The following is an 11,271-nucleotide window of genomic DNA, read 5'->3' as shown; positions in this document are numbered from 1 at the left end:
CCATGCTTCCCTGAATTCCAATCTCTCCTGGATTCTAATAGAACAATAGTGTTCCATGGCATTAAAAATGCCACAGTTTACTAAGCCATTCCACAATTGAAGGACATTTAATTGATTTCCAATTCTTTGTCACCAAAAATAAGGTTACTATGAATATTTTTGTACAAGTGATGTTTTTACCCTTTTTAGTCATCTCTTCAGGGTATAAACCCAATAGAGGTATTGCGGGATCAAAGGATATGCACATTTTTGTAGCTTTTTAGGTGTAGTTTCAAATTTCTTTCCAGAAAGGTTGGATGAGTTCACAGCTTCACCAATAATGTAAGTGTCCCAGATTTCCCACAACTGTTTCAACAATGATCATTATCTTTTCTGTCCAGTCTGAGAGGTGAGAGGTGGTACCTCAGAGAAGCTTTAATTTGCATTTCTCTAATAAGTAATGATTTAGAGCAATTTTTCTTATGACTATGGATTGCTTTGATCTACGCATCTGTAAATTGCCTTTTCATATCCTTTGATAATTTGTCAATTGGGGAATGCCTTTTTCTTGTATTTGACTCAGGTCTCTGTATATTTTAGAAATGACTTTTATGTCAGAAATATTAGTTGCAAGATTGTTTCCCAGTTTACTATATTTCTTTTGATCTTGGTTACAGTGGGTTTGTCTGTGCAACAGATTTTGAATTTAATGTAATCAAAATAATCTAGTTTGTTTTGAGTGATGTTCTCCATCTCTTCCTTGCTCCTAAATTTCTTCTTTCCTTAGTCTGACAGGTAAATTAGTCCTTGATATTCTAGTTTGCTTATAATATTGGTTTTTATGTGTAAATCCTGTATCTATTTAGATCTTATCTTGGTATAGGGTGTGAGATGTTGGTCTAATCTAATTTTCTTCCATACTACCTTCCAATATTCACAGCAGTTTTTATCAAAGAGAGTTTTATATTCCCATACCTGGACTCTGGGTTTATCAAACAGCAGATGAGTATAATCATTTCTGCTATTGTACCTAGGCTATTCCACTGGTCCACCACTCTATTTCATAGGCAATACCAGAAATTTTGATCACTGATGCTTTATAATATAATTGTAGAACAACTAGAGCTAAGCCCCCTTCTTTTGCACTTTTTTCATTAAATCCCTGGAAATTCTTGGCTTTTTATTTCTACATATGAATTTACTTACAACTTTTTCTAACTCACTACAGTAATTTTTTTTGTAATTTTGATTGGTATGGTACTAAACTGGTAGTTTAGTTTTGGTAAAATTGTTATTTTTATTAGATCAGCTCAACCTATCCATGAGCAGTTGATATTTGCCCAGTTATTTAAATCTAATTTAATTTGTTTGAGAAGTGTTTTATAATTATTTTCAAAAAGTTTCTGAGTCTGCCTTGGCAAATAAACTCCCAGGTATTTTATATTGTCTGAAGTTATTTGAATGGGATATCTCTTTCTATCTCTTCCTACTGTATCTTGATAGTCATACATAGAAAATTTGAGTATTTATGAGGGTTTATTTTATATCATGTGACTTTGCTAAAATTGCTAATTGTTTCCAGTAGTTTTTTGGATGATTTCTTGGAATTCTCTAGGTATATCATCATGTCATCTGCAAAGTTTGAGAGTTTTGTCTCTTCCTTCCCAATTATAATTTCTTCAATTTCTTTTTCTTCTCTTATTACTGAAGCTATCATTTCTAATTCGATATTGAATAGCAGTGGTGATAAAGAGCATACTTGTTTCACCCCCAATTTTATTAGGAATGCCTGTAGCCTCTCCCCAATAAATATCATTTTTGTTGATGGTTTAAGATAGATACTCATTATTTAAAGAAAAATTCCATTTATTCCTACACTCTAAAGTTTTCAGTAGAAATGGGTGCTTTACTTTGACAAAAGCATTTTTTAGTATCTATTGACATAATCATGTAATTTCTGATAAACTTGTTGTTGATATAACTAACAGAATTCTCATTTGAATCCATCAAGCCCTGCAGAATTTTCTTGGGGACTTCAATGATGGCTTGTTGGATTTCTTTTTCTGAGACAGGGTTGTTTAGGTATTTAATCTCTTCTTCATTTAACCTAGGAAACATATTTTTTGTAAATATTGAATAATTTCACATAGATTCTCAAAATTTTAAGCATTGAGTTGGGCAAAATAATTCCAAATTATTACTTTAATTTCCTCTTCATTGGGGGTGAGTTCACCTTTTTTCATTTATGATTCTAGCAACTAGGTTTCCTTCTTTCTTTTTTTAATTAAAATTACCCAGAGTTTGATCAATTTTATTGTTTTTTTTTCATAAAACAAACTCTTGGTTTTTATTTGTTAATACAATAGTTTTTTTGCTTTCAATTTTATTAATTTCCCCTTTAATTTTTAGAATTTCTAATTTGGTATTTAATTGGGGATTTTTAATTTGTTCTTTCTCTAATTTTTTAGTTGCATATTTAGCTAATGGATTTCCTCCTCTAATTTATTCATGTAAGCCTTTAAAGATTTAATATATCTACTGACAGCAGCTTCGAGTAAATACCATAGGTTTTGGTATGTTGTTTCATTATTGTCCTTATCTAGTATAAAATAATTCTTTCTAAAATTTGTAGTTTGATCCACTCATTCTTTAAAATGAGGTTATTCATTTTCCAATTAGTTCTGAGTCTATATCTCACTGGGCCAATGGTGCATATGATTTTTATTGCATTGTTATCTGAGAATGAAGTATTCACTATTTCTGCCTTTCTGAAGATGATCATTAGGCTTTTACACCCTAGTACATGGTCATTTTTTGTATAAGTGTCATGCATTGCAGAGAAAATGATATATTTCTTCCTATTCCCATTCAATTTCCTCCAAAAGTATATTATATCTAGTTTTATTAACAATCTATTTACCTACTTACCTTCTTTCTTGTTTATTTTATTATTTGATTTATCTAAATCTGAGAGTGGAAGGTTGAGGTCTCCCACTAGCTCAGTTTTGCTGTCTATGTTTCCCTGTATATCTATATCTATCTTTCTATATATCTATATCTATCTATCTATCTATCTATCTATCTATCTATCTATCTATCTATCTATCTATCTATGTAGCTAGCTAGCTAGCTAGCTATCTATCTAGCTATCTAGCTATCTATCTATACATATATATACAGAGAGAGAGAGAGAGAGAGAGAGAGAGAGAGAGAGAGTATTGAAATAACTTTATTTTCTATGGTACCTTTTAGGAGGATAGTTTCCCTCATTATCTCTTTTAACACTATGTATTTTTTCAGCTACTTTGCTTGAGATAAGGATTGCTTCCCCTGCTTTTTTTCACTTCAGCTGAAGCAAAATATATTTTGCTGCAACCTTTTTCCTTTACTCTATATGTATCTCTCTGCTTAAATGAGTTTCTTTTAAGCAGCATATTGTAGGAGTCTGGTTTTTAATCCACTCTGCTATTTGCTTACTTTATAAGGGAGAGTTCATCCCAATTACATTCAAAGGGATAATTACTAACTCTTTATTGCCACCCATGCTATCTTCTCTCTGTTTGTATTTTCCTCTTTTTCCCTGCCTTCATCTATAGTCCCCAAGATTTTCTTTCTGAATACCACCCTCTTCAGTGTGTTTGCCCTGCTGCATCCATCCCCTCCCCTTTCTTTCCCTTTTCCCTTTTTCCCTTTTCCCTTCCCTTCCTTTCATTAGTTCCCCTTTTTCTTCCTCTCCCTGCATCTGTCCCACACTCCTCTTTTCCCCTTTTGATACATGAAAGGTTAGATTTTTTTAAGTTAACTGAGTATATGTGTAAGTTAACTTTAAATCAACACTGATGACAGAAAGGTTCAGGTGTTTCTCATATCCTCTGTTCTTCCTCTCTATTATCATAGGTCTTTGCACTCCTTAATGTAAGGAAATTTATGACCATTCAATCACCTGCTTTCTCCCATCTCCTTCCTGTCTCCCTTTTTAAGGAAGAGGTGTTTTTATGTCACTCTATCTGGGTCATAGAAAATTCTGAGTATCCATTATTTCTAGCTAAGTGTATTCTATCTAATAGAATTACAATTCTTGAGAGTTATTAGAGTCTTTCTCCCAAGTAGGATTAAAGCCAGTTTCATCCCATTGGATAGACGTCTCATGGATAGGTCATGAGTGTCCATCACTTCTGGCTAAGTATATTCTCTCCGTTAGAGTTACAATTCTCACAAGTAATGAGAATCTTTTTCCCATGCTGGGTTATACCCAGTTTCATCTTATTGGATAGCATTTTTTTTCTTTACCCCCCCTTTTTTAACTTTTTCTCATGTCTCTTGAAATTCCTGTTTGATGTCTAAAGATTCTATTTAACTCTCGTCTTTGCTTCAGGACTTTTTTGAATTCTTCCATTTAATGAAATGCCCATCTTTTCACCTGAAAAAGAAGGCTCAGCTTTGTGGGATAGTGGATTCTTGGCTGCATTCCAAGCTACCTTGCTCTTTGGAACATCTTGTTCCAGTACCTGAAAATCCTTAATGTTGATGCAGCCAGATCCTATGTAATCCTTACTGTGGTTCCTTGGTATTTAAATTGTTTCTTTCTGTCCACTTATAGTATTTTCTCTTTTATCTGGTAGTTCTGGAATTTGGCATCAAAATTTCTTGGTGTTTGGTTTTTAGGATCTCTTTCCAGAGGTGATAGCTGTATTCTTTCAATAACTATTTTTCCATCTGGTTCCATGATATAATGACACTTATCCATCAAAAGATACTGTAATATTAAGCCCAAGCTTTTTTTGTCTTCAATGTTTTCAGGAAGGCCAATAATTCTCAGTTTCTCCCTCCTCGATCTATTCTGGAGGTCAGTGGTTTTGTTTGTGGAGATATTTTCTTCTAGGTTTTGTATTTTTTTGGTTTTGTTTAACAGGCTCATTCTGTCTCATAAAGTCATTAGTTTGCTCAGACTCCATTCTTTTTTTAGAGAGGAGTTTTCTTCATTTACCTTTTATTACTCCTTTTCCAATTGTTCAATTCTATTTTTGAAAGAGATTTCCATTTGAGGTTTTGAGAGAATTATTTTCTTTTTGCATTTGCCCAAATGAGGATCTGAGAGAATTATTCTCATTTTGTATTTATCCAATTGAACTTTCTTTGTTTCTTTCTTTGTTTCTTTGTTTCTTTCCTCCTCTCTTTCTTTCTTTCTTTCTTTCTTTCTTTCTTTCTTTCTTTCTTTCTTTCTTTCTTTCTTTCTGTCTTTCTTTCTTTCTGTCTTTATGTTTTTGCAAGACAATGGGGTTACGTGGCTTGCCCAAGGCCACACACCTAGGTAATTATTAAGTGTTTGAGGCCGGATTTGAACTCAGGTACTCCTGACTCCCCAGCTGATCCTCTATCCACTGCACCACCTAGCCGTCCCCCAATTGTATTTTCCAATGATTTGTTTTCTTGTTGCAAGGTGTTAATCTTTTCTTGGGTTTCTTTTCAACAATATTCCGATTGATTTTTAAATTTCATTATTTCTTCAAGGTAGTCTTTCTGTGCTGGAGTCCAGATCATATTCTCCTCAGAAGTTCTAGGTCTCTCTGAGTTAGGGTATTTTCCTTCTAAGAATTTTTCTATGGATCCACATTTCCACTGACCTTGAGTTGGGGAGGTGATGGTTCATAGAATTTTGGTGTTGGAAACACTAGAGGCTTTACTACTGAGTGTAATTTCTCCAGCTGACCAGTAGGCGGTGCTGGTTGCTTTCCTTGGAGTGTCTGTGGCCTTGATTGAGGTGTTTTCCCTTGGCCTGGAAGCTGTTAAATACTTTTATCTTTAATCAGTGGTGGGCTCTACCCTGGGGTGAGGTCATCACTCTCTCTATAGTCAGTTGGGGTGATTCCTCTGTTCTCACACTTGTGTGTGGGGAAGAAGGTCTGTAATTGTGGTTCTTCTGGGAAGAGGCTACAGCCAAAAGGAGGGACTCCGAGTTCCTCAGACCAGAGAAGCCCAGGGATGATGTCTCCAGCTCTTCTGCACCACAAATCTACCCTGAGCCTTTTCGACAAGGTCCAGAAGGTCAGCGACAACACCAGTGCCTCTGCTCCCTAGTTGACCCAAGCCCCCATGATCATCCAGGCAGTAGTCCTACGGCTGATCACTCAGATCTGGTTCTTGGGCCCTCAGACTCCCGGGCTCCAGCCCTACAGATAATCAGGCTGATCCAAGGATGATCCACACTCTGCCCTGACTCACCCAGGACTGTGGAAGGCAAATCCTGAGGTAGATGTTCTTCTCCTTGCTTTTCTTTCTGGGTTTTGTTGATCAGTTTTCTGTTAAGAGGTTTGTTTCATATCATATATTGGTAAATATCAGAAGATTTTAGAACTGTAATTTTCTCCAACTTCTTGGTCATGTTCAGATCTTTTCAAGAAGGAGCATCCTTATCACTTCATTGAGTGTTTCATTGAAGAACAGAGAACATTGTGAGCATCACTGAGGGATGTGCCACACAGGACAGGATTGTACCTTGTATGGCAGCCATTTCTGAGAGTAACATCAACCTGTTTGGCTCACACTGAGATATCCATTAAGATGATCCTTCTCATATAGTCTTGGAAGATCTTGCCATGCTCCAGAATATTTCCACTTGGACCATCTTTCATCTAAGCAATGCTGTGGCCACTGAGAAAGCAATAGAGTTAGATGCTAACACAAAGAGCATCTGTTCATTAAGGAACATATACCCAGAGAATGTAGTCATTTACAACAGTGAAACCTTCCAGATTGGCCAGCCTATGATGGTCCTGAAGAGCAAGGATGACCAGGTGACTATGATTGGAGCTAGATTCATCCTCCATGAAACATTTGGAGCTGCAGAGCAGTTGAAGAAAGAAAAGATCAGCATCCAGGTGCTAGATTCTTTTATAATTATGTCTGTGGTTAAAAAGCCCATCCTTGAGAGTGCCCAGGCATCCTGTTTGTGGAATACCATTACCATGAGGGTGTCATGGGCGAGGATATACCTGCTGACATAGTTGGTGAACCTAACATCATCACGCATCACTTGCATGTTGCCAATATGCCAAGAAAAAGAAAGGCTGCAGAGCTGCTAAAGATGTAAAGCATTGACAAGAAAGACATTGTCTAGGCCATCAAAGCTGTCCTGTCATACGCTGAAGACTCCTGCTGGCCATTCCAGAAAAAAACAAGAAACAGGGAAGAGAGAGAAACATTCCTGTAAAGTTGCAATAAGTAACTTTTTGTTTTTACTGAAGATCAATTGAAAAAAGTTATATGTTTCGAGAAAAAAATATGTTTATTATGCTGTTAGTTTTCCTAATATTGTACTAGCCCTAGATTGCTGGTTAAATCCTATCTGGTCTTATGACACAATCATAATGATTTATTTCTATATTGTCCTTGAAGATATCACACTTGAAAAATTTAAATTTGACTCTAGCTATTGGAATGAATTTATTATAACTGTTAGAAGTACTCTTTAAGGGATAGGAACCAAGAGTACAATGTACCCATTAATAATAGCCTTATGAGATGAACAACCTTTATGGAAGAAGCTCTTCTCTGCAATTCAGAGAGCTAGACCAGCTGAATTTGGTTATGGACTATTATTCCCCCAAACAGAGGAAGAAAACCAAAACAAAATAAAACAGGGGTAAAACCCATCTGATTCTGATGAACACTTTATAAAATTTATTTCTTATATATCTCCTTCCCTTAATCTTAATGCCTCACACCAAAAATTACCAATTTGTAAACATGTTTAAAAAAAATGTATGCAAAATGCTAACCTTACTGCTCCTTGCTGAGGGGAGCGGTTGGGAAGGGAGGGTGGAGGGAAATTTTGTATCTTGGAAATAAGCATGTACTTGTGGTTTGAAAAGAAATAAATCAATTTTTAAAAAGAGAAGTACTCTTTATCTGACCTGGAAGTCCTGGATTTTGGTCATAACATTTCTGAGAATTTCCTTTTGTCATTTCTTTCAGATGGTGATTGATAGATTCTTTCAATTTCTTTTGTACTCTCTGAATCTGGAATTTTGATCAGTTTCCTTATCAAAGGAATTATCAAATTACAAATTTCTTGAAATATGATGTCTAGGGGTTTTCTTTGTTATAGGCTTTTATGTAGTACAATTTTTTTTAAATTATACCTCCTCAAACTATTTTACATATCAGCTATTTTTTTAATTTAACATTGTCTTTTATGATTTTGTCTTTTTTGGAAGTAAAAAATAGAAGTCACTGCTTTGGAAGCACCAAAAAGTTGCAGACCCCTACAACTGTCCCCAAGAAAAGAAGTTGAAAAAAATTTGAAACTTGAGAAAATGTCTCCTCACTCCAAGGTGAACAGAGTACAACTTCAACAGATAATTCAAAATGAAGAAGTAGAGAAAATATAACAACAACAAAAACTTGCACTTGGACATAAAAAGTTATTAAGGTGGCAGGGAAGAGAATGACTTAAATTTAGAAGACATTAGTATAACACCAACTACAGGCAGAAAAATTACTGATAAATCAACACCTTAAAAATCAGAAATGACCTAATGGTAAAAGAGGCAAAAAATTGACTGAAGTAAATAATTCTTTCAAAAGCAGAATAAGACAAATAGTAAAAGAGATTCAAAAATCTTAAGAAAATAAATACTTAATAATTAGAATTAGGGAATAATTCCATGAGTTCTCAAGAATCAATAAAAAGCAAAAGTATCAACAAATAGAAGAGTATGTGATATATCTCCTGGAAAAAACAATAGAAAAACTCACAAACATCAAGGAGGACTATTTTTAGATCTTGATGATTGAAAAAAGGGAACCTCAATTATAAAGTTCAAAACTATAAGGAAAACAGTTCTTATATCTCAGATCACTACAAAAATTAAGAAATTGAAAGAATCCATCAATAACTTTCATTAGGAAATCCCCAAAAGAAAACTCCCAGTATAATCAAGCCAAATTCCAGAGATTCCAGGTCAAAATAAAAATATTTCAAGGAGCCAGAATGAAACAATTCAAATATCATGGAGCTGTAGTCAGAATCATACAAGATTCAATGACTTCCACGCTAAAGAGGCACAGATTTTGGAAGATGATATTCTACAAGGCAAAGTAGCCAGTGTTATAACCAAGAATAAGCTTCCCAGCAAGACTGAGTATAATGCTTCAAGGACAAATGGTAATTTAATGAAAGAGAAGATTTCTAAGAATTCCTTATGAAATAATCTGAGCTCAATAGGAAATTTGTCACTCAAACACAGAACTCAAGAGAAACATAAAAAGATAAGCATGGAAGAATAATCATAAGGGGTTTAATAATGTTTAATTATTTATGTTTCCTCATGGGAAGATGATATAATAACTACTAGGACATTTAAAATAAGTACATTTAAAGAGTTTCTAAATAGCACAGATACGAGTCAAATATATTGGGACTATGTCAATAATATAAGAGTGAGAGAGTGGGATGCTCTGGGAAAAATGAGGTGAAACGAGTAGATTGGGGAAAATTTCCTAACATAAAAGAGCTACATGTAACATTTTTTATATTTATACTGAAAATTAGGAGGGGTATAGTCCTTGAGTGCTTGAATTAACTCCAATCTAATTGGTTCAAAGAGAATACAAATTATCACCCCACCACACATAGTTGTGATTAGAGATGTGGCTGATACAATAGAGGAAGGAAAGGACAAGTGGCATGGAAATGGGGATGATAAAACAGAGGAGGAAAATTTAAGAGAGGCAATGATCAGAGGCAAAACAAATTTTAGAGCAGAGCCAGGGAAAAAAGAGAGAGAAAAAGAAAAACAGAAAACAACTGTAGGACAAAGTAATCACAACTGAATTTGTATGGAATGAACTAACCCATAAAATAGAAGTGGAACACAGAATGAATTAGAAACCAGGAGTCAACAATATGTTGTGTAAAAGAGAAAAACATGAAATAGAAAGATACACAGAGTTAAAATAAATGACTCATATAGAATTTCTGATAGTTTCACTAAAGTAATAAAGGCAGAGATGGAAAGCAGCAGCTTAGAATAAGAAAAAAAGCAAAAGTACATTTAATTAAAAGATAATCAGAGAAACTATATTTTGCTAGAAGGCACCAGAGACAGTAAAGTAATATAAAAGAATTTATAGAATGTTTCTCTTATTTCTCAAACATATATGTAAGTTATATTTATAAAAGTGTAATTTATTAAAATCAGAACCATTCCTCTATTGATAAATGGTCAACAGAAACAAGAGGCAAATTAAAATAAATTTTAAATTACTACCTCATACATATCATAAATGTGGAAGTGATGAGGTAAAATAGATAGATTAATTAGCATTTTGTTGAGTAGTGTAATAGTTCAAACATTACAGAAAAAAATTGGAACTATGACCCAAAGGCTAGGAAACAGTCTTACAATTGGATCTAGCAATTACTATATTAGGTCTATACCCAAAAAGGATCAGATAAAAAAAGAAAAGGATCTATGAGCACAAAAATTTACATATAACTCAGTCTTTTGATAATAGCACTATTCAAAGAGAGAGAAACCTCAAGAGAATTAAAGGGAAAGGGAAAAAAAATTGTGCTTCATTATATTCAGATACCTCAATGCTATTTCTGTGACACATCACATTCTTTATCAAAAGTCCATGAGAGAAATTGCCTCAAAAAATCTTCCCCTCAATTGCTTTTTCTATTTGTATTTTCCTCTGTCATATTCCACCCCATTCCCATTTATTCTATTCTCTCTCTCTCCCTCCCTTCACCCTGTACTTCCTCGAAAGTAAATTTTATCTGACAACCCTCCCACATGTTCTTCCTTCTTTTCTATTAATCACAGTACCCCCTCTGTTGCCCTGTTCCCTTTCTCCCATCCTTTTCCACTCCTTTTTCCTGTAGGGTAAGATTTCTATGCCCTATTATTTCCTCTTTGCGTGACTTCTGATGAGAATGAAGGCTTACAAATTCCCCTTCTCCTTCTCCCCATCCACTCCATTGAAAGAGCTTTTTCTTGCCTCTTTTATATGAAATATCATATCCCATTTCTGTCTTTCCTTTCACTTTGTCCCAGTATATACCTTTCTCACCCATTAACTCCATCATTATAATATATCGTCATATTGAGCTCCCTGCTGTGCCTTATCTTTATGTGCTCCTTCTAACTACCATAATAACTGAAGTTCTTATGAGTTATTATATCCCTCATAATTTTCCCTTCCTGTCTACCCTCTCTATGTTTCAATTGAGTCCTGTACTTAAAGATCAAACTTTCTGTTCAGCTCTGATTATTTCAACAGAAA

General features: G+C 34.5%; 1 pseudogene; it reads left to right on the top strand.

Moving 5' to 3' along the window:
- The first annotated feature begins 5,964 nt into the window (after nt 1–5,964).
- LOC141521544 (transketolase pseudogene) lies at nt 5,965–7,189 on the top strand (annotated as a pseudogene).
- Nucleotides 7,190–11,271: the final 4,082 nt, after the last annotated feature.

This window comes from Macrotis lagotis, chromosome 1 (genome assembly GCF_037893015.1).
Source record: "Macrotis lagotis isolate mMagLag1 chromosome 1, bilby.v1.9.chrom.fasta, whole genome shotgun sequence".
NCBI lineage: Eukaryota > Metazoa > Chordata > Mammalia > Peramelemorphia > Peramelidae > Macrotis > Macrotis lagotis.
The sequence above is the reverse complement of the archived record's forward strand: the minus strand, read 5'-3'. Positions and strand labels throughout refer to the sequence as shown.